Source organism: Leopardus geoffroyi, chromosome B2, assembly GCF_018350155.1.
Source record: "Leopardus geoffroyi isolate Oge1 chromosome B2, O.geoffroyi_Oge1_pat1.0, whole genome shotgun sequence".
Taxonomy (NCBI): domain Eukaryota; kingdom Metazoa; phylum Chordata; class Mammalia; order Carnivora; family Felidae; genus Leopardus; species Leopardus geoffroyi.
The window spans coordinates 9,824,920-9,848,351 of NC_059332.1; the positions used below are offsets into that span (position 1 = coordinate 9,824,920).

The window sequence follows — 23,432 nt, forward strand, 5'->3', positions numbered from 1 at the left end:
TGATGCAGCATCATATTGGTTTTCTTGCATGGTCGTCTGTTCCTACACTCAAAGATTCCTTGGTCTAGTGGGACAGAGACATGGGAACAATGGCTCGCACATGGTAGGCATTCAGCAAATGTGCAGTAAAGGAGACTGTAGGAAGCTGAAGGAAAAGAACTAGCTTTTAGTATTTCCTGGTTTCCCTCCACAAGAGCCTAACACTGGTAATAATTAATAATCTACAATCGTTTATTAGAACAAACTAGTCTGATTAGTTGATTAATCAAACCAGCAAAAAAAAAAAAAAATTAGTCTTATAACATCTATTGAGACTGATACTGCTGTTGGCCCATCATTTTGGTGGCCATTGTCACCAACTCCCCTGTGCGATCTAGGGAACAGAACATCTGTTTTCCTTTCTTTTCCTGTTCTCTCCTAAGTGTGTGCCTGTATGTTTATGTGACTTTCTTGTCTTTCTTTTTCCTTCCTTCTTTCTTTCTTTCTTTCTTTCTTCCTTTCAATTTCATCACCATCAATAATGGAAATTTCATATCCCTCATTGTTCATCTGTTCATGTCTGATTAACATTATTGCCATGACTTGTCTCTGACTCAGTGGACCAGGGGCCGTCTTTGTATCCAAAAGCTGGGATAAATCTAAATATTCAAGCACAGAAATCATTTGCTATTCACAGCACTGACCTCTGGCAAGCAGATTTTGTGCACAATACCATGAAATATGATTCATCGAGGAATGAAGAGTTATTTCTTCCCCACAGAAAATAACCTGAAGACTACTCAGTCTCTTGCAGACTTTTAATTCTATTAAAAAATGATAATACTGAATTCGCATTGCTTAATACATACTAATGCAGATCTTTGTTTTGTTTTATCCCTTCTCAAAGGATTTGAGGATCCACGGAATATCTGTAGAAGTTGACAGAGAGGCTGCTCATCTTGGAGTAGTAGTGAATCAGCTGGCTTGCCGAGAGGTAGGAGTATCCTTGGTAGAAGGACCACCTAGACCATGGCAGAGATAAAAATAGAAAGTCCTATCTTCAGATACATGGTCTTTTTTACTGAGATGTAACTGACACATAATACTGTACTCATTTTTATAACATAATGTTTTGACATAGGTATATATGGTGAAATGATCACCACAATGTGTTTAGTTAACATGCATCACCACACATAGCTACAATTTTTGTGTGTTGTGATGAGAACTTTTAAGATCTGTTCTCCCAGAAACTCTCAAATACACAAGACAGTATTGTTAACTATGGTCACTATGCTGTGCGTTACATCCCCAGGACTTATTTCTAGAACTAGGAGTTTATACCTTGTGACCACACCTACCGGGTCTTATCTTCTTATCTCTGTTTTTGTATTCTTAACACGCATACGTTTTTGTGAACTACTGATGCCTCTTGGAAATAAAAGTCTGAAATTGGGCTTACTTAGGCAGGGTCTTATGGGGTCTTAAAAACAAGGGGGTCTTAATAACTTTGTTATTACAAAACTGTGTGCCTGTTTGATTTATTTTGGGTCGTTTATAGACCAAAATTAAGAAACAGGTGACGTTTTACTATCCTCATTCTTTAAGTAAATACTTATTTAGTGGTCACTGGGAAAAAAAAAATGTGTCCTCTGGGAATTAGTCAGATGTGGGATTGAAGCCATATATTGGTGTGAGACTTTGGGGAAGTTGTTTAACTGTTTAAAACATTGGTTCCTACATCTACCAAAAAAAAAAAAAAAAAAAAAAGGCTAATATTCTTTATCTCCAGGGTTGGGTGGATGGGAGACTCAAAGATAAGTGCTCAAAGGAATACTGGTTGTTGCTATTAATACGATTACTACTGTTACCAGTTCTAATAACTGTTCTCAATAACCGAATGAAATAAGGCACTTTCACTTTTCTTGGGGCGGAGGGCTGTCATCGACTAATTATGCCACAAGACAGCATAATCTCAGGGCAATAATAGAGCTAGAAACAAAACGTTATGAGATTAGAAAATGGGTAAATTTGGACTACACGGAGACCTCAGAAAAATCCCCAGGAGCGAGTATCTGTGGTGAGCCTTCAGAAATGAGCAGGGTCTTAACAGAAATCCTCATTCCTCCTCCTCTCTGCACTTAGTGCCTTCCTCAGAAAAGAATGTGGTACTAATGTCTACAGAAGAAATACTCTCCATTACTGTATTTGTGTGTAACTCTTGTGTGGAAGATACACGCGAGATTATATGCTTATGAGGTTCTATGGTTTTGTGGGTCCGGAGACCTACTGGATGTGAGGGAGAACCAGTCACCTGGAAAGGGGTGTCTCAGGCCAGATAGCCAGACCCCAAAGAGTCAAATCCAGTGCTGCTGGATGTTTCTCTAGGACTTACCCATGAAGTCGATTGTCTATTGGAGATGTGGTTTCCTTTGGAAGGTTCTGGCACTGTCCCTATAGAGATGGACTTGGTATGAGGTGTTAGGAAGGCCAGAGACTTAACAGAAAAGTTGTGGGGATCCTTCGGTACTCTAAAGGAGCAGGCCCTCCCTGGATGGGAGCCAGGTGGACTCCGGAAGGTCATGCGCATCGGGGTTAGGATTCCAGCTCTGTCGTCTACCAATGGGTAACACTGGGCAAGTTACTAAATCTCTCTGGGTCTTGTACCCCTTACGACGTGCGAATAGTGAAATCTTCCTTGGATGACTGACGTGAGGGTTAAATAGCTCCTACGCATGGAAAGCTTCCAGACTGGAGTCACATAGTGCTAATTCGCTGTCTTCCTTCCCTTCCTTGTCCTCTCCATTTCCTCTCTTTCTGCCACCATTGTATTTGAGTATTCCAGCCGGTATCTGCTTTGCTAAGAGATGCCGAGAGGCGTTAGTCAACGCATGACCCAGAGTATTAAAGGGAGAGCATGCCATCCCTGGGGGTGGCTGTGGTAACCAGAACCAAGCAAGAACCCCAAGAGGTAAAGCTCTGGTGACGGGGGGAGTGAGGGAGAATCAATACTCAAGCAGCCAACCTTCCTCCTAGGAGATCATCCTTCTAGTGCTAAATTTTAATGGTCTGAATTTTACTAAAGGACACATGCCCCCTATAAGGCTATCCACACTTTCATGCAATACTAAGTAAACGTACGGCTTCTCCTACTGTCATATAATGTTCCTCCATGTGAAAGGAATTTTAAAAATTCTTAAGCAATTTGGGAAGATATTTTTGGGAGGATGAGGACCAGCTGGGTGGCAGGGACATTTACTCTTAGGTCACTCGACTCAGAAGTTAAACATTTACTTTACCTAATTATAAGTGGCTCTGCCATAGCGGGACGGGAGCCCAGAAATTCCGGTTTTTAAATTGCTCAGCCTCATTTCATGATCCATGATGAATGGATTTCTCTGACTTTGATAAGCCTGGCCCAATAATACCCTGGCTGACATCATTATCTATCAGTGTTCAGTTCTTTACATGGGTCAGTAAATGCAAAGCAAAAGAGAACTGAGAGGCAGAAATGCTATGGGGCACAAATCTTTGAAGCTAAAGTGTGTTTGGCTCAAATGATCCAGTGTTGTATCAGTCCCCAGTCTTTTTTAGCCCAGTAGAGAAAAGTTGTTTCCCTAATGAGCAACTGGGATTCGAGAAGGAGCTAATCCTAACTCTGAACTTGAAATGCGAAAATCATGGATCCTTAGGGAGGGAGGTTGTGTTAAAATTCAACTTCTCCTTCACATGTGTATATGTGACAGTGTAACGTGCGAAAAGCGCGTATGTTTGTGATGGTCATCTCGGAAGCAACGTGCAAGTAAGCATTCCTAAGTAACTAGACGGAGATGATCTGCAAGTGTTTGTGAGTGAAACACGTCTAGTTCTGTAAATGGTCCTCAGGGACATGTGACAAATCGAATGGGTTAGAACTAAGAGGGCACCGACCTGCAGGTATGCATGCATCACTCTCAGTGTGAAAATAGTCAGGAGTGCTGAGCATATGTGAGTCTGAAAGCTGTTTGTGACTCTGATGCTACCACGAGACAGATGAAGAGGATTGAGAGAGGAAGGACAAGAAACACATATGTAGAAATGTTACTGCTTTTTAGCATTGATCGTGCTGTGCACAAAGCACGTATGTGACTCAACTCAATAACAGTTTAGAATTCTAGTCTCTCAGAATTAACATTCGGGATATTTGCCCCATGACTGAATGCCTGGGGTTAAAATTTAGGTAAGTTTTAAAAGCTGGAGATGCTGCTGAGATAGATTTTTAAAAATCTCTGGTTAAATGGCGGTCAGCGCACATCACATTCCAGGTTGGCTGAACTCAAGCTTGTGAACAATGTCAACATCACCTCTGTATTCTGAGCCATGCTGATCACGTTCTGCCATGACGGGCTGGACATTTTTAATGTTCTCTCCTGAGTGCAGTATTCTCTCTGCTTCCTTTTCATTTTAGAATACACATGTATAAATTGTCAAAATCTTCCTCATTCTGTTATTTATTATATTTCATTGTTGAGTCTGTTGGAGATAAAAACATGCCATTGTTATTCTGACCAAAAGAAGAAACAAAAATTCCTTGTTCCACATCTTGATAGTTACTTCCGTCTCTCGTGCAGGAAGAAATGGAGGCTGAATGAAAGCCTAACCCCACGTAGTGAGAAATGCGTATATGCATGCAATCTGATGCATACCTCACAACCAACAAATAAAAAAAAATCATGTTTGAAAGAGGAAGAAATGACCCACATTTTGGTTACACTTGGAATATGGAACATCAACTATTACTCCTAACTGCATTGTTTAAACTCTCTGCAGGAGTTGTCTGCCCCCAGGAGATTCTCGATCCCCAACATGGAGGAAATTGTAATGGAAAAACCCATTACACTGACCCCTGCCAAGGGGGGTTTGACTCTAGTAGCAAAAAACAAAACAAAACAAAACAAAACAACAACAAAAATAAAACAAAAAAACGATAGTAAGATGTTTAATATCCACCCACCTTGTACTCATATAGTCCTTGCTTCCTATTGGGTAACAGGCAAGACAAATTTCTGGATATATCTATGAAGTTCTGGAGGGCTGTTGAGGATGTATGCAAGGTCAAAGGCAAACCCAGGGTTTGCAATAAGGAGAATGGAAAAATAAAAATGAGATGAATGAATAAACTCAACTGAGTGCTCTTTGTAGTCAAGAAAGGAGGAATCAATACACGAGTTAACTTCATGCCAGGTTCCTTACAATCATGTCATATAATCCGCACTATAACAGGAAACTAAGGCAAGGAGGGGTTAAACAATTGCCCAAGGTCATGTAACTGCCAAGAAGCGAATCCTCCAGTCGTCTGACTTCTTCACTTAGATCAAACTGCCTCCCAGAGGTTGTTGACAGCATTTATTTACCTGATTTTATGCAACACCTAACATCTGCCTGTAACACAACAGGCAGATCTATATGTTCAGGTAATTTTATCTGATGGCAACAAAAAGGCAATGAAGTTTTCTGCTGCTTGTATCTGCTAAAAGGTTAGCATCCAGTGACAGGGTTTACCCGTCAAAGATGTCAGTGAGCATGTAATGAGAAAATATCACCAGTTGAGTAAAGCAACAAATGAAAATGATTAAGCAGCGCCTGGGCGGGTCAGTAGGTTAAGCGTCCGACTTTGGCTCGGGTCATGATCTTGCAGTTTGTGAGGTCGAGCCCCACGTTGGGCTCTGTGCTGACAGCTCAGAGCCTGGAGCCTATTTTGGATTCTGTGTCTCCCTCTCTCTCCCCCTCCCCCGCTCGCACTCTGTCTGTGTGTGTGTGTGTGTGTGTGTGTGTGTGTGTGTGTGTCTCTCTCTCTCTCTCTCTCAAAAATAAATAAACATGTAAGACAATTTTTAAAAAATGAAAATGGTCAAGTTAGGAAAAGCGGTTAATGTCAGAGATGTGCGATGTCAACACGCCCTTAGTGGGTTCTATCAGTGTGACCATCTTTTAGTGATATCTGCGGATCTTTGTATCTCAACTTCATTTCTTTCCGAGCCGTTAATGATGCAGTCGTTGGGACGCCCACATTCATTCCAGGCTGGTGTACCCGTGTTTCAGAATTTTCCCTTGTCGTGTTTTGATATTTCCTAATTAAGAATATGCTGTTTCTGGGGTGCCTGGGTGGCTCAGTCGGTTAAGCGGCCGACTTCGGCTCAGGTCATGATCTTGCGGTCCGTGAGTTCGAGCCCCGCGTCGGGCTCTGTGCTGACAGCTCAGAGCCTGGAGCCTGTTTCGGATTCTGTGTCTCCCTCTCTCTGACCCTCCCCTGTTCATGCTCTGTCTCTCCCTGTCTCAAAAATAAATAAAAAACGTTTAAAAAAATTAAAAAAAAAGAATATGCCGTTTCTATATAGCTTTTCATATTTTCTCCCTAGCGTAGCTTAACGTGAAAACCGTATCTTCAGTTAGATACTCCTCCGTGTCTACAAACACCATCAAAAGAGGAAAAATACGCCTGGCTCTGTGGCTATTTTCATCAGCCGTGGGTCTGAATGCTTCCGTGTGACTGAGATGCAGGCCCTTCTCATTTACTCCCAGGAAACAGTCCCAGTTGTCTGAAGAGTCAACACCTTCCGACAGGGACCATGCGGCCAGCCGTTCATTAACTCCCACAAGGCTCCTTGTGAATTTTGCCTCTCTCCCCATGACCAGTGACACCGTCTCGAGAGCAGAGGTGGCTTAAAGCAATATTGTTTCCCTGTCTGGGTCCTCCAGGTATCACCAGGCGTTGGTACCCGGGTTGAAGGTCTGTGACTTCAAGGACTGACCCATTTAAATAGTCGTGACTGGCAAAGCCTCGGCTTTCATCCTGGGTGAGTCAGGGGCAAAAATCTGCCTAAACCACCGTGCTGGATTTCACGGCGCCTTGAATGATGTGAATTTGGTCAAAAACGACTATTTAAATGGGTCAGTCCTTTCTTTCCGCCTTACATTTCCGTGTCTTTTCATTTGTGGATTGTTTCACGTCATTTCTCAATACACATGCCTGGATTTGACAGACGTGGATGCTGTCTTCCTCCTCCCTTTCCATTCATCCTCTCCGTCCCCCCTAAATGATGATACGCAGTCATTTGTTGGGGTGAATGCGCTGAGCAGTTAGATCCATAGGTCTCCACGCCGTGTTTTCCACTCCAGCCTCTCTCTTGTGGGGGCTTGAGTCTCCCTGGCTCTCTCCCTTTAATCTCCCCTCCCCCATCCCTACAAGTTGGTAGGTAAAGCTATGGGAGGAGTAGCACTTGGAGGTGAAGGTACTATTAAAACAGCAGGTACTGCTAGTGAGAACAGCGTCCTTGCAGCCTTCAAGGAAGATCAGCCACTGGAGGGTAGGGACGGGGTGTTCTTTATCTCCCTGTGCATCACCTCATCCACTGGCTGGCACCGAGAGGCACCTGAGAATTGTTTGCTGATCTACCGAAGTATGGACGTGTGGGAGCCATTCGGGAGGAAGAAAACTCACCGCTCCTTTTATTTTCTGTGCAACATACTCTTCTTTTTTATATGTTTTGGACACGTTCACACAGTACCTTCAACACAGACCTAGGAGCATCTTTTCCTTTCTCCTGCTGTGATTTATCTCGTCGCTAATAAACGTATTCATTATATAAGGGGTACCATTACAAGAACAGACCTCTTACTTATCACCATGCAGATACACATGTCTGCTCGCCTTCTTGGTCTCAGATGAGTAGCTATCCGTATCACGAAGCTTCCACAGTAAACCGTCCTTGGCTTTCAATATGTCTCTTCCTTGAAAGGCTAATACTGCGATATGCATTAATTTAATGGCAGATTTGGGTAATGTGCTCCCATTTTACAAATACTGTGGCTAGTCTTAAAAAAAAAAAAGTAAAAAGAAAAACTTTTGACCATAAATTGTTCTCTGAATTCAAGAATGTCTCTTATTTGTGATATCAATTCCCCTTGTGCCTTGGACTTTGTTTTTTTTCCCATTTCACCTCCAAAATTCCATTGAAAACATCTGCTAAGGACTTATTTAAACAGCTAGTTAATGCTTTATAAAGCTCAGAGGCGCGCCCATCTGTTCCAGGAGCATTCTCTTTTCTCAAGAGCTAGATCATATCTTCTACCCGTCTGACAGCTGGGGTTGCATCAAAACTCTTAATTTCTCTATCAGTAGTATGGCACCTTGCATTAAAGTTTATACCTGATTTTTTTCTCTCTTGACTTGCTCTGAACAAATATAAGAACAATCAAGTTATTTCCTTCTTTTTTTTGGTTTTACTTAGATCTTTCGATTTTGTTTTCATTTTTAGAGCCAAGAGGCCTTCTTTTTCTAATCTTTGTAACAAAATAGAAGTCAGGGTGTGGTTCCGATGGGTTACATTTCTGGCATCTTGCTCCTTGGACCCTGTCTGCAAACCCTTTGAGCTTACATGAGGTCCACAGGGATAATCTGCATACCCCTTACTAGAGAATGAAGACCAGTCCCAATATCCCCTCCATCCATTCTCCCTGGAATGTTTCTGCTTTCTCGCCGATGAGGCAGAAGCAAATCCTCCGTATCTCCCGACAGGGGAAAATTCTTTTCCAGCTCTTCAGATGGTCCCAAAGAAGTGCACTGAGATGACAGAGGAAGCTCCCTCTTCCCCTCCACTCCTTTCCGGGTGCTCAGACTCAGAGCACAATTATTACTGTTCTCCACACAATCTGTTTCTCTCTCCTATGTCCATCATTTTATATTTTCAAGGTAAGCGAGAAGGTTCAGGAGTTACAGGACCAATTCTCAGAAATTTCTTTTGTTAGGGGCCCCTGGGTGGCTCAGTCGGTGAAGCGTCCGACTTCAGCTCAGGTCACGATCTTGCAGTTCGTGGCTTCTAGCCCCGTGTTGGGCTCTGTGCTGACAGCTCAGAGCCTGGAGCCTGCTTCCGATTCTGTGTCTCCCTCCCCCACTCACGCTCTGTCTCTCCTTCTAAGATAAATAAACATTTAAAAACTTAAATAAAAAAAAGAAATTTCTTTTATGAAGTCTGCGTGTGGGGATCTGTTTCATCTTCTTTAGGGTATCTGGTACCTAATATATTAGCGCATCGGTTGACAGAGATTTAACTTCTGGCTCCGCTTTGCTCGCCGCATAATTTATTGCAGGGACAGCAATTCAGAGGTCCTCGTTTGCTCTGGTCCTCATTGCTTATCGGAGGAAATCGGATGGCCTCTTGCAAGCATTTATCCCCGACATACTCAAACGTTGATTCACCCCGTTGGCCGCCTTTTTCTGATGTAAGAACCCCAGTTCCCTCAACCTTCGTCCTGCGTCATCTTCCGTTCTTCTCCTGATTTGCAGGAATACCCTCTGCGAGGCGGCTACACACTCAGTCTCCTTTCTTTTGCTCCATCAAGTACAGGGATGCTGGAAGGAAGAGGCACCTCACACATGTCAGGCTGACTTAAAAACTTAGGGTTTATTTTTGGCTAAAATTGAGGATTTAAGAAAGGGCTTATCTGACTGAGGTTTGCCCAAGAACGCTGTCATGCCCGTAGGCGTCTGATTCCTTCTCAAAACAGAGCTCCTGTGTCTCAGAGAGCAAGCATAGGTCTCCATTTGGTCCCCAACCAAGGAAAATACTGTCGGTTCCAGCGAGTCAAATACAAGGTCATCTGTGCCAGTGCATTAAAAAAAAAAAAAAAAAATCACCCAACTGCCATTGGTAGATGACGGTTTCTAAGCACAAATCCACAGACTGGAAAAAAGGTGTGCAGTGGCTTTGCGTTGATGTAGGCATGGCTGTTTTTGTTTACCACGAAGAAAAAAATAAAAAGACTACTTCCTGTACTTTTCTTTACACACGACGAGAGCCATGTTTCTCTGTAAAACCAGTGTGCCAAGAAGGCTAGTAACAGAGCTGGAAAGTTATCCCGTATCCCATCCCCCTTCCCATACTCTGGGGACATGCTGGCTCATCGGGTTGGAATTGTGCGGCTGTTCTGGGATCTGAGGATCTCCACACTTTTGGGCAGGTGTTTCTCCGTGGCCAGTTTTTTCCTGCTGTGGAGAGAGTGGTAACGACAGGATTTGTGCATAGTTTGTTACCCAAACGGAGTCATTGTTGAACAAGATATCTTCAGGAAAGACTGGCAGGTAAGCCTATCTGCTAGAAGTGAAGCAAGTCTGTTTTTGTGTTTGTTTGTTCCTTCGTTTGTTTTTTTAAGAGGCGGTCCATGGACAGCCATCTCTAGGGAACATAGACAAGAAGGAAATGCATGGTTATCTTGATCGTTCTCCCTTGTTTCCTTTGGGGCCTTTTGTTCATCTGGTTCTCAGTCAACTTTGAGACTCGTTTTAATTTATGCTCTCATTTGAAGAACGAGTGGAGTGCAAGCTCTTTGAATGTTAGCTGACACCAACATTAGATGGCCCTCTGAAGAGCATTAAAGTTTTATTGTGGGCTCTTACAGATTAAAACCAATCTAAATCCAAAGATCGGAGTTTCTAATGATAGAACTACAGGTGCAGTGGTAGGGGGGACGTTTCCAGTACCCTCAGACTCATAGCTGGTCACTTCTTCTATCTTTAAGGCCAGGATCTCTGGAAAGACGGTCATGTTTTACAGGCGATCATGGGCAAACTCTAAAATGTCCTTGTCGTCAAAAGTGAAACATAGAGATTCTAGTTTGCATCATGGTTTTCTGGGTCTTTCTGGTTGGACTCTTTCCTGGAGATCTTTTAGATTTTCTTACATCCTGTTTCCCAGGCAAGGCATGATATACATGTCCTTACTGCCTTCTGAGGCTCTGGGGGCCTCTGGAAAGTTTTCCTCTCCCTTTCCCAAATTCTTTTGAAGAAGCTTCGTAGCAGTTCCAAGGGCATTTATTTTCCTGCAGAGCAGATGGAGGAAGACAAGAGCGGCGTGAACTTTCTCATGTTTTCCACCGAGAGTCAAGTGTTTTCATCCGACTCCCTCTTTGCACTTGCAGCCATCATCTCTGTTAGAAACTGTTGCAATGTCGAAAGCAAAGCGTAGAACCAAAATTCATTGTCATAAAGAATATATATATTACGGGATTACTTTCAACTTTGCGAATCATTAAGCCTTTTCCTGTGAGATAATTGTCTCTTGACTAGGCAATGGCTTCTTCTTTACCTGGCCGAATCCCGGCCTTCCCCTCCGAACGCTACCACCCAGAGTGATCATTCTCACATCAGTTACTCCATCAAATAGCCGTGTACTGGCTTAAGTTTGCGTTGTTACCGTCCTTAACACTTTACATTGTGTTCAGCATGTGTTATACCTTCGCGACATCCCTATAGGGCTTTATTCTTCTGATCAAACGGGAAGTATGACAAGTATGGGGCTTCAGAACCCTATTTAATTCTAAATCTTGGGCTGGACACAAAGACACACATGGGTTCTCGAGTAGTTACTTTAACATCCTGGCAATCATTAATGTGAAAAAAGCAAAAAACACAACTGCTGAAGGGGGGATCTGTGATGCACCCAGGACGCCAGCACAGAAGACATGCTTGCAGTTAGCGAGTGTGGACATGGGTCGTGAATGGACCACAACATAACCCCATGATGGCCGTTGTTTGGTGATGTCATGGGATAACTGTGAACAGCAGCATCAAAGCCACCTGAAGCACACCTTACGATATGAAAATATGTAACTATTGGTTGCTAGGAGAAAAAAAAACAATTAGAAACACCCAATTAGAAACAGAAGCAATATCTTTAAAAATAAGCTCATAGGGGCGCCTGGGTGGGTCAGTCAGTTGAGCGTCCGACTTCGGCTCAAGTCATGATCTCACAGCTCGCGAGTTCGAGCCCTGCGTCGGGCTCTGTGCTGACAGCTCAGAGCCTGGAGCCCGCTTGGGATTCTGTGTGTCCCTCTCTCTCTGCCCCTAACCCACTCGCAGTCTGTCTCTATCTCTCTCAAAAATAAATAAGCATTTACAAAAATAAGCTCATAAAAAAACTCCAAAGATAAATCTCTTCTACTTGCTCAAGTCCGATCAAATTTACATGTGTGCGATGTTCAAATGAAAGCCAGTTATCCATTATCATTTAAGCCCACACATAAATGCAAAGTCATTAGTCTGATAAGGAAAACTGTATTTATATATCAACCATTATTTGTTGTCCACGGGGGATAAGAAATCCGTCTTGGTCCTCTATCATTCCCAAGTTAATATTTGGTTCACTGACATATCTTCGAAAGAGATTTGTATATACTATCAAAAGTGAGGCAGAAAACTAATATTCATTGTGCATCACGAATATGTGAGACGCTGTGTTATAATTTCAACCTTTATTTTATCTTTGCATCTGTGATCTGAGACTAGATATTGTTACCTCCATTATTTACAGAAGAGAAAAGCAAAGCTCTGAGAGGTTAAATAATATATCTATAGCTACATTTGGGGAGTGGCAGGACCAGGATACAATGCCAGGTCTGTAAACTCCAGAATGCGTTATTTTCCAAACAAAAACACTTTGGGGAAATCACAAATGTCCACAGCGCCAGACTTAACAAAGACATTTTTAAAGTGCAAAATGTCATTTATGAGAAGCAATAACCTTCAGTTAAATAAACTGATGTGTCATTTACAGTTACTTTTCCAAGCCCAGATGGACGTTAACTGGTCTGGTATTTCATATCCCCTTCTGCCCAGTCTCCTACCTACCCCACTTTGCCCCACTCAGGCTACAGGAACCTGCCCAACTTTCTTTTTTTTTTTTTTTTTTTAATTTTTTTTTCAACGTTTATTTATTTTTGGGACAGAGAGAGACAGAGCATGAACGGGGGAGGGGCAGAGAGAGAGGGAGACACAGAATCGGAAACAGGCTCCAGGCTCTGAGCCATCAACCCAGAGCCCGACGCGGGGCTCAAACTCACGGACCGCGAGATCGTGACCTGGCTGAAGTCGGACGCTTAACCGACTGCGCCACCCAGGCGCCCCAATGACCCAACTTTCTATTGGTGTTTGTGGCACTGAGACCTTCGTCAACGGGGACCGGCTTCCCACATGCCTCGCGGATCCGTTTGATGTCCCAGGTATAGTTCTTGACCACAGAAGAGCTTTGTTCTCTGAGCAAACTGAACAGGAGAGGTTGCAGGCTCAGAGACACCAGGCACCATCATAGGCAAGGGGGAGGCCAGGAGTTGGGAAAACACGGTTTTGAGTCAGAGTCTGAATGATGATGCATGGGGCACGGGGCTGGCATCACAGGGCCCAGTGCTCAGAAGGGTCCTGTGCTTGGCTTGACGGTGCTTCCATTCTGGAAGTCTTCATCATTTTATCTTCGAGCCTGTGTTTTGCAAGTGAGGCCCGATGGGATGAGGAAGCATGAGTGTGAGCAGAGGAGATGCACATAAGGTGCACGTCCATTGTCTCCTGCAGTCCCATTTGAGCACAGTGTTTGTGATGTCCATGGGCCCAGAGGTTCAGTGCACCCAGACACGTGGAAGTTCAGCAAGACTGAGAGAGCACAGGGTGAGCACTGCTGGCCCCAAGGGACCGTGCTTTCTGCTGAGATCAGAACTCTCGACGCAGACAAAGGGCAGTTGCACTGTAAGAAACACGACTACCAAGGAACCTCACCATGTCCTTTCTTACCCCTGTTCCTTCCCGTATTTGTCAAACCACCTACAATGAAAACAGATCACTGAAGCAAAGAGACCGATAAGACGACCCAGAGTGCCTGTCTTTTCTGTCCTAACTTCGTCTCCTCAGGGTGGAGAATTTGGTCGAATATGAGCATATCAACAAGTGAAATGAAAACAATTTTTATTTTTATTTTTATTTTTTTGTGAAGCATTTCCATTGTTTTGGTTGAGAATGAAATCTATATATACACAGATGCAAATACAAGCCTAGGAAACAAAAATTGTGTAATTTCAGTGATTCTGCTTCAGGGCTAAATGCACTTATATTTGCATTTAAAGCTGGCATTGCATGATATAAAGATGAGCAGTAAAAATACTAATAATTTAAAATTTTAATTTTTTTAAAATTTGGAGCAACTTTAAATAGCAACCGAAAACTGCCATGACAAATTGAGAGATTGCAGAAGGAAGCTTTATATTTTAGGAACTTTAATGGCATTTTTCCTGCTTTTGGAACAAGGGGGCTCACATTTTCATCTTGCCCTGGGCCCCACAATTCATGAAGCCGGCCGTGGTAGGGTGCCTCGCTTCTTTTCCTGAAGGCCAGCAGCTGGGTTTATGCCCCAGTGAGGGAGATCGGTGGGGTTCTACTCTGGAGACACTGAACAGCTGCAGAAAAACAAAAACAAAAACAAACAAAAACAAAAAACCCAACTTCCATTAACTTAGGAGTTCACCAATAAACACTGGACTTCCCCCCCCACCGCCTGCCCCACTCACACTAGAGAAACACCTACAAGGGCCCGGGCCCTCCCATGCACACTGGATTTCCCATCCGTTTTAGGGCTTTGCTCTATGAACAGACAGCCAAAGACCTGCAAATATCAGAGGAAACCTTCCAACTGGCCAAAGAGCAGCCAGATAAACATCAGATCCCCCGGGGCGGGGTGGTGGGGGAAGAGGGCATGAGGAGACTATCTGATATGATAATGCATTGGGGGAAAAAAAACCCAAAAAAAACTCCTGAGATTCCTGTAAATCAAGCATTTGAACCGGTATCGATGACTGATATGTAGAAAACCATGAAGTCTCAAAAAGTGTGACAAAAATTGTTGGCACGAGAGAAAGAAGGACATCAGAATGCGCTACATGGCCTTTCTCTTATAATGTGACCACTCTGCGGTGGGTTAAATAAAATTCCTCTATGACTTTACTTGGAGGGTCTAGTGAGGACAAGCAGAAAAGAGTGCAGGAAGCCACTGCTCATCTAGCAGCAGAAGAAGTCAGGGTAATTACCGAGGATTATGCGGATACCCTCCAGAGGAAACAGACAAGGCGGTTGGAAGCGATGCCTCCCGGGAGCACGGCCGAGCAGTGAGAGGCAGAGAGAGCAAGCGGGGCTGGTTGTTTTTCTTCAAACATCCTTTACTTCCCTTTAATTTTTAAACTCTGCACCTGCATTGCGTGGACGGATCTTCGCGGTAAAGGAAAATAAATCCCATAAAATGAAAAGAAAAGGATGTCGGTCGCCTTCCAGAGTTTCCAGGGAGGCCGGAGAGGTACGGTTGGGAGCGGGGCAGGGACCAGAGAAGCGTCGTGGGGAGGACGCGGCGGCTACCTCCGCCGGGCAGCGCGGGCCCTGGCCGGCACCGCCTTCCCCGCCGTGGCGTCCGGGGACATACCGGGGAGCACGTGCTCTCCGCCCTCCCTGCGTCTTTTTGTGGTGGCCCCCGGGTCCCGTGTCTTGGGTGGTGGGGTCTGATTGACTGGCAAGGTCACGAGTCCACGAACGGCAGCCAGTTTGGTGGGGGTAGCAGACAAGAGGCCTTTCTGTAGAGGGGATGAACTCTGCTTCCGGGAAAGGTTCGTATGGCAGAAGGTGTCTAATTTCCAGGAAGGAGATTCGGATGTTGGGCAGCTGAAAAGAAGAATATCAGAGGCATATTATGGTCACTTTCTGATGACAGTACAGACCACTTTAAGCATTTTTGTCTTCTTCCCTCTGTCAGGCAGGTTTTTAGGGAATCATAAGCTTTTGAGGGCTTAACTCTAGGGGAGGATTCATAGTATCTATCTATCTATCATCTATCTATCTATCTATCTATCTATCATCTTTCTCTTCTTTTTATCAATTTATCGTTTTCCTATTAGTAAATCTACTTACCTTACACTATGCCCAAGTGTTGTCATTAGTAAGACAATGGTATAACACAGCAGATACTCTGGAAAAGTGTGTGTGTGTGTGTGTGTGTGTGTGTGTGTGTGTGAACAGCAGAAGGATGTGCCAGGGTGGCTCAGTCAATTAAGCAGCTGACTCTTGATTTCAGCTCAGGTCATGATCTCACAGTTTGTGAGATCAAGCCCCACGTCTTGACGGATTCTCTCTCTCTCCCTTTCTCTCTGCCCCTCCTTGGTTCTCTCTTTCTCTCTCAATAAATAAATAAACGTTAAAAAAAATTTTAAAAAGAAACACACATTCCAAGGGAAACCAGGGGACTCTACAAATCAAAAACTTAAAATAAGAATGAGATAAAGACGACCACTCTACCTACAGAGAGAAACAGAGCATCCCCAAAAATTTAAAAAAAAAAATGCCTGTCTTACCTTCTCCTTCATTAAAACTGAGGAGTAAGCAGTGCCTTTTCTTTTTTTTTTTTTTTTAATTTTTTTTTTCAACGTTTATTTATTTTTGGGACAGAGAGAGACAGAGCATGAACGGGGGAGGGGCAGAGAGAGAGGGAGACACAGAATCAGAAACAGGCTCCAGGCTCTGAGCCATCAGCCCAGAGCCCGACGCGGGGCTCGAACTCACGGACCGCGAGATCGCGACCTGGCTGAAATCGGACACTTAACCTACTGCGCCACCCAGGCGCCCCAGCAGTGCCTTTTCAAATAACTCTCCAGGAGCCAAGTGCAACGTTTGGGACAAACCGTGGACTTGCCTGTCATTTCTGTAAGGACTGTGCGTGATGTTCACCACGAGCCCCTGGGGTGGGGAAGAGGGCTCTGCATCAAGGAGCAGAGCGATGGTGAAGGCAGCACCGGAAAGCCCATCATTTCTTCAGCCCATACACACCCGGGAGTTGGGTATGCCATTTGTTCAGTTGGCCTACGAGAATAGGTTCCTGTTAACTAACTTTGATCCTAGTGATCTGGAGCCGTCCATAGGAAACCAAGAGGGTTGACAGACACATTTGTTGCATATTTCAGGTACTCCCCAAAGGTTTGGTGCTGTGAGGGGTGACGGGGCCGGGGGGGAGGGAGGGAGGAGACGGATATACCAGCAAAATCGGTATTCCAGGAAAACAGTCTGAGGGCCATGCTGCAGGGGGTTAGCTCTGATTGTTCTAGATAATGAGCGTGTGCTCCGTCCTCATATATGTTTACATTATAAATGTATAAAGGCACACGCACACACAGCAATATCTTTACTTTGGGCAAGTAAGACATTTTCGGCTCCCTACCTTTGGCTAATTCTCTAAGCTGCGAGGTTTATTGTGCTGTAGAATACTCCTCCACCTGGATGTAAAGCAATTTGCATTTCCTCTAGTGTGAAACCAATTCGCCGCAGGTATAGACCCCAGTAATTACAAATATCAGATGCAATTTTAGTAATTGCATGTCTTGTCTGAAAGTGGTATTCATAGAAAATATAACTTGAGGGGAGCATATCAAGAGTTTGTTTGCCTGAAGAACAAAGCCCTCGCAGATAGCTGGTGAGCTGCGATCAGGTTGAAAAGTCAGTCTAATCTCTACGTTTAACGAGGTTGATGAAGAAAACTCATTAATTCCAATTTTTGGAGAAATATGTTCACACTGGGCATGGAGGAAAGGAGGACTTAAACAGGTGGCCTGAGATTCGGGAAAAAGCCCGATTGGTTTTAAACTGCAACTCGGAACGAAGACAGAATGTTGATACTATCAGCGTCTGGCAGGCAGCTCGGTGGAATATTTAGCCTTGCTAGATCGGGCTTCATACCAACCAGACGAGGTTTATTTCGGAAACTGGAAATCTGATGGAGATATGACGGAGATATGAGGGCAATAACCCTAAGCTGGCCCAAAAGAGTGCTGTGTGCAGGTGATTTGGGGGTGTGGTGGGGGTGATATGGGGGAAGAAAGGCAGAGAGGTTTGTGATTGATTTTTTTTATTTTTTTTAACGTTTATTTATTTTTGAGACAGAGAGAGACAGAGCACGAGTGGGGGAGGGGCAGAGAGAGAGGGAGACACAGAATACGAAGCAGGCTCCAGGCTCCGAGCTGTCAGCACAGAGCCCGACATGGGGCTCGAACCCATGAACCATGAGATCATGACCTGAGCCGAAGTCAAACACTTAACTGACTGAGCCACCCAGGTGCCCCAACTCCAAAGGTTTTGGTGTATGAGGTTCTTGTGGTTGCTCAGTTATAAACAACTTGTAAAGTTGGCTTTGTCCCACCCCAAAGTTCTCGCAGTGACTCTCCTCAGATCCTGACGTCCCTGCCAAGAGGACGCTTGGAGCATTCACCCCTGCAAAGGGCCACCCTCCTTACAGCGTCCCTTTGCCCTCCACAGCCATTTTGAAGGGAGCAGCAACATTGCTTCTAATTAGGGTGGACGGTGAGGGGAGCTGGCAAATGGGTATGTTTTTCTTAGCCATGTTGCCAACGTGAGAAATTGAGCTTGGAGAAAGACCCCTTGCCAGAACAACTAGTTAAAACAAGAATGTTGATTGCGTCCGGATTTCATCAGAATGTGATGAGGTGCATCATTAAGCAAGGTGGGAGGCGGTGGACTTGTGAACATCTATTCTCCTCGTTCAAAGCGGCAGGGTTCAGCGTGAGCACAGGTGATCCTCGTAAAGCTCTGTTTCAGGTGGGTGCCTGCTGGGCTGGCGCTTAAGGCGATGATGTCGCCCATTGGGTCCTTGCTCTGTTCCCTCCCTTCTTAAAATCACTTTGCCTTCTGAACGCAGTGGTCTTATGTTCCTCTTACCCCTTTTCCTATGAAAAGCCGCCCTTAAGAAAGGATCTGGAAAGTCCGAGATACAAATGATGGATACTTGATGATCCATCCATCATCCAATGATGATACTGCCTCATCCAGACGGACACTCGTTTTAAAGGGAACACAAAACCTGAAGTTGAAGGAAATCGGTGTGATTTGTAGACCTTCCATCGTTGGTCATACCGGGGACTATTTGTAGGCAGCAGGAGATCCAGACTCTCACGTGGGTGGGGGCTTGGCTAGGATCTTAAGTGGATGAAGAAGTTTAGGTGGTTCTCCCTCAGAGGCCATCCCCCCCGCCCCCTGGGGACCTTCAGCTGTATCTGGAGACATTTTTGGTTGTGCTAACTGCTGTGGAGGGTACTTACTACTGGCATCTAGTGAGTAGAGGCCAGGGATGCTGTTACACAGCTTACAATGTGTAGGACAGCATCCCCCCGCCTCACCAAGAATTATCTGAACCCAAATGCCAAGAGTTCCGAGGTTGAGAAAGCTTGGCTTAGAGAGACATGTATTTGGTAGTGACATTGGACCCCGTATTGAAGATAGAGCAGGGAGAGCTTCAGTGTGCTTGCTGACTAGAGAGCACCTTCCTTGAATAAAAGGGTTCTCACTCTTTAGCAGTCAACTTATTGTCCCATGACCCAGTGTAGACAGATCTCCTGACTTCTTCAGAGAATTAAAACAAAACAAAACAAAACAAAAACGTCTTTTTACATGAAATTTCTACATTTAAAAATATCAAGCATTAGTCCAAATGAACAATGCTTAAGGGAGCCACACTAGACTCGGCTTCCCAGTGGCTACTTACAAGCCCTGACCCAGACAGTCTTGCCCCAGCCACGTAGTTGTGGACTCTAAATCCAGGGCTTCAAGGTATCTGGAAATTTGTGGTCATCTGTCCTGTCCCCAAAGACCACGACCGTACTACTGAGGCAGGAGCCAAGGAGAGGTCTGCTTCAGCTGTGTGTGTGTGTGGGGGGGGGGGGGAGTATGAATGTTCTAAAACTGTTCTAGCACCATTTGACATAGTTTCCCAAAGCAATTTTACCTGTTCCTCTTGTAAAAGTCTCTTGGGTTCTGGATTCAGATTCTGGACATTTCAGATTCTGGACCTTTCTCTCACTAATCCAAGTATCTACTTGACAGAGTTGTTGCAAGGATTAAGGAAGAGAATATACATGAAGGTCTGTAGTGTAGAGTTGTGTGACACTGAAAGAATTGTTAGCAGACCCAGATGCAAAGATAATACGACACTGTTTGACTGAGACTGTAGGTTTTTGTTTTGGGTGTTTTTGTTTTGTTTTGGGTGTTTTTTTTTTTAACTGGGTAGAATTAGTGACCAGCTCCTGGGATAATGAGGTGAGTTCACTCAGCTTGAATTTGGAGGGTAAACACATGTCCTTTGTGTCTGGGAGGTATGCTTGAGATTTCCTTTGTCTCTCCCTGCTTTGGGGAAAAGCAAATTTGGCATGGCCTTTGAATGTCTGACTCCCCCACACTTTTTTCTTTCTCTAGCGTGGAAGCTTTGTAAATTTGCCTTGTTAAAAACAAGCCCCATCTTCGTACCTGCTGAAACCTAGTTCTCGTCCAGAGGCTATGCGATGAACAAAGGGGGCTAGTAATACCGACCGCACGGGGTGCAGACAGCCCGGCCCACGCAGGTACACCGCTCCAGCCGGGGAGGGCGGCTGTGTGTAAAGGACGCCTTTTATTGTGACTGTTTCACCTCCCCCAGCCCAGCCCTGAGCCATGAGAAGAGGAGCGTTGTCAAAGAGACAGGCCAATTTTACCCATCTTACACAATAGCGCATTACAGACTTTCCAAGAAGACGCCATTCAGGGTGAATCACCAAATTCAGGATGAAAAGGTTTTGATTTGCAAAAGCGCTCAAGCATTTCTCCTTAGAGCCGGAGATGGCAAGGAAGGAACCGACGTGCGTGCAGCTGCCTCACCTTTGGGCCAGGTGCACTGGCACGCGCTCCGAGGTGGTGCGGGGCTCGTGCAGCCGGCATTCACAGGCGCCTTTGTCACACCCTGGGTGCCCGGGCCGTGAGTGCCTTACTTAAAGGCAGAAAAGAGTGAGAGGGTGCTGGTGATGGCGGGGTATTGAAATGTGTGGACCCGGAGTCGAAACACGAATTGCAGGTTCACGTCGACCGGAATTACTGTTAAAATTTTCCGGACCTCAATTGGGTTTCGTGAACACAGGTAAGAGGTGATGAGCAAGGATGCTAGATTAAGGATTGTATCATTTGGGATGATTTCAGCTACAAATAGCAGAGAAGTCTCTCTGAGATGACACAAGCCCTTCTACTCAAAGTTTGGGCTTAGAACTAGCAACATCACCCCCACCCGGGAGCTCGGACTTGTGGGATCCTCAGCTCCGGCCCACCCCTCCTGGATCCGAATCTGCATTTTAACAAGAGACATGGGTTATTTGTCTGCACACATTGTAGTTTGGGAAGCACAGCATTAAACAAGGACCTTTTTTTTTTTTTTTTTTTTAAATGCATTTCAGATAGCAAGCCGGCTAGGGGTCAGCAGTGCGGGGGTCCTTAACTCAGCAAGTCAACGATGTCAAGGAGGACCTGGGTGTTTTCCATTTTTCTGCTCTGCTGTGCTGTGTGTGCTTCCTTTTCCACTCAGATTTATCTTTCTGTGGTCACAAGATGGCTGTAGAAGCTGCAGGCTTTACCTCCCAGCACAGCGGAGGGAGGGGGTAGGAAAAGGAAGCTTCCCCCTCCTATACGCCTTTTTGACAGCAGGGAAACATTTGCCAGAAGCCACTCAATAGATGTCTCCTCGTGTTGCGCGTCTCATATCTGATTGTCTAGAACTGCAGCGCGTTGCCCATTCCTAAATCGGGTGCTGGCAGAGGGACTGGAATAAGGACGGTTGGCTAAGGCCAATGCACATTTACCCTCTGGGACGAGGTAGGAGCCTGGCCTCCTTGGAAGCACATGATGTAAACATAAACACAGGGTGTTTCTGTAACTGGGGAGAAACAAAGGTGGGTAGGGGAGAGAGCTGGTGGGAAAAACAACGGTGTGCATGCTGCCAGAGCTTTCTGGAGGCTGGTCACTTTTGTCTTGGGACATGAAGAACTTCCTCTTGAATGTTTGAGAGTTGAAAAAGAACTCACTCTGAGAGCCCCTCCTATGACTGATCCAAGACAGACTGTCCCAGGGACATATATAGCCTTGGATAGTTGGTGCCACAGGAAATGGTTAATGATAGAACAATGCAATTTTACAATTTTAGACCTAGACAGCTAGGAAGGATTCTTTTCAAAAATTTTTTTTATGAAAAAAATTTTTTTAATGTTTACTTATTTTTGAGAGGGAGAGAGACGGAGAGTGGATGGGAGAGGGGCGGAGAGAGAGGGAGACACAGAATCTGAAGCAGGCTCTAGGCTCTGCAATGCTTCCCAGGCTAATGCGAGCACTTTCTCCTTTCCGGCTCCCTCCCTGCTCCCTTTCTTTCTCCCGCACAGAGCCCGACGCCGGGCCTGAACCTGTGAACCACAAGATCATGACCTGAGCCAAAGTTGTACGCTCAACCGACTGAGCCACCCAGGTGCCCCAAAAGGATTCTGGTTTTTTTTTTATGTTTATTTATTTTTTTAGAGGGAGGGAGACAGAGTGTGAGTGGGGGAGGGGCAGAGAGAGGAGACACAGAATTCATCCGAAGCAGGCTCCAGGCTCTGAGCTGTTGGTACAGAGCCCGACACGGGGCTCAAACCCACAAATCGTGAGATCATGACCTGAGCCAAAGTCAGACACTCAATTGACTGAGCCACCCAGGTGCCCCTTTACTGACTTACTTTGAAAGACTGGGATAGATCCAGTGGATCCCTGAACCTGTATTTTCCCTCTTATACTCTTATTTCTGAGGGGCCGAAAGAGAAGAGGCAAATACAGCATTAGACTGCTACAGTAATAAACGTATCATGTTTAGGTCAGAGGAGACTTTCTGCACACTATTCTTTGCCCTGTTTCTGACCACGTTGGGAATATTGGATTAGTTCCTAGCACTGTGTTTTAAGGAGGACATTAAAAAGACCCTGGGTAACGATGATGATGAAAAAATCCGGACAGACATTATACTAAACACTTAAAGTTTTTTTCACTAAATCATTACGGAATCCCTTTGAGGCAGACATGCCAAAGTTGGAAAAACTGAAGCTCAGGGAAATGCATGAGCCTATGGACAGCTACTTAACAGTGGTGCTGGGATCTGAACTCAGGACCATCTGACTCCAAAGTCTATGCCTTTCACACCACGATAATCATTAATTTATCTAAAGATTTATTATATGCTAGGCATTGTTCTAGGTGATTTATCTTAACAATCCTCACTAAACACCTAGGAAGCGGGGAATATTTGTTACTCCGTTTCACAGGTAAGGAAATTGAAGCTTAGACTCTCTGAGTAACCTACCTGTATCCACACACCTGTCCCTGGGTGCGGGTATGAACCTATGCCCGTCTGACTCCGCGGAGAGCTCCAGGGCTCACTGCTACCCTATTGCTTGCAGATGTCAGAGCAAAACGTCGTATCCTCTCTTGCTCAAGAGAGCAGAATTAGGATTTGGAAGAACTTTCTAAGAATCCGTCTGTGCCAACAAGACTATCTCAGCTACAGGAGAGCTGGCTGGAAGTAATGAGCGTCGCAGTCAGGGACGGTTGGCTGAACTCACCATATGGAAGCAGATGTCGAATCGGGTCATTTCCAGAGTCTTTGTCAAGAATAGGGGTCTGTAAGTGGTCTGCCTTTTTAGGTGCCGGGTCATTTGGCGATTGGAAGGGTGCACTTGGCAAGAGGAAGAGGTAGGTGGAGAAAGATTCCATTATCTTCAGGTTCTTGGCTCCCCCA

At 44.9% G+C, this 23,432-nt stretch overlaps 1 long non-coding RNA gene across 1 annotated transcript in view; it reads left to right on the forward strand.

Moving 5' to 3' along the window:
- The first annotated feature begins 883 nt into the window (after positions 1–883).
- The window catches only part of LOC123607977, a 28,841-nt gene continuing 6,292 nt past the window's right edge, over positions 884–23,432 (forward strand). Inside the window, exon 1 of the long non-coding RNA XR_006717019.1 lies at positions 884–973. This is a non-coding gene — a long non-coding RNA (uncharacterized LOC123607977). The remainder of the gene's footprint in view (positions 974–23,432) is intronic.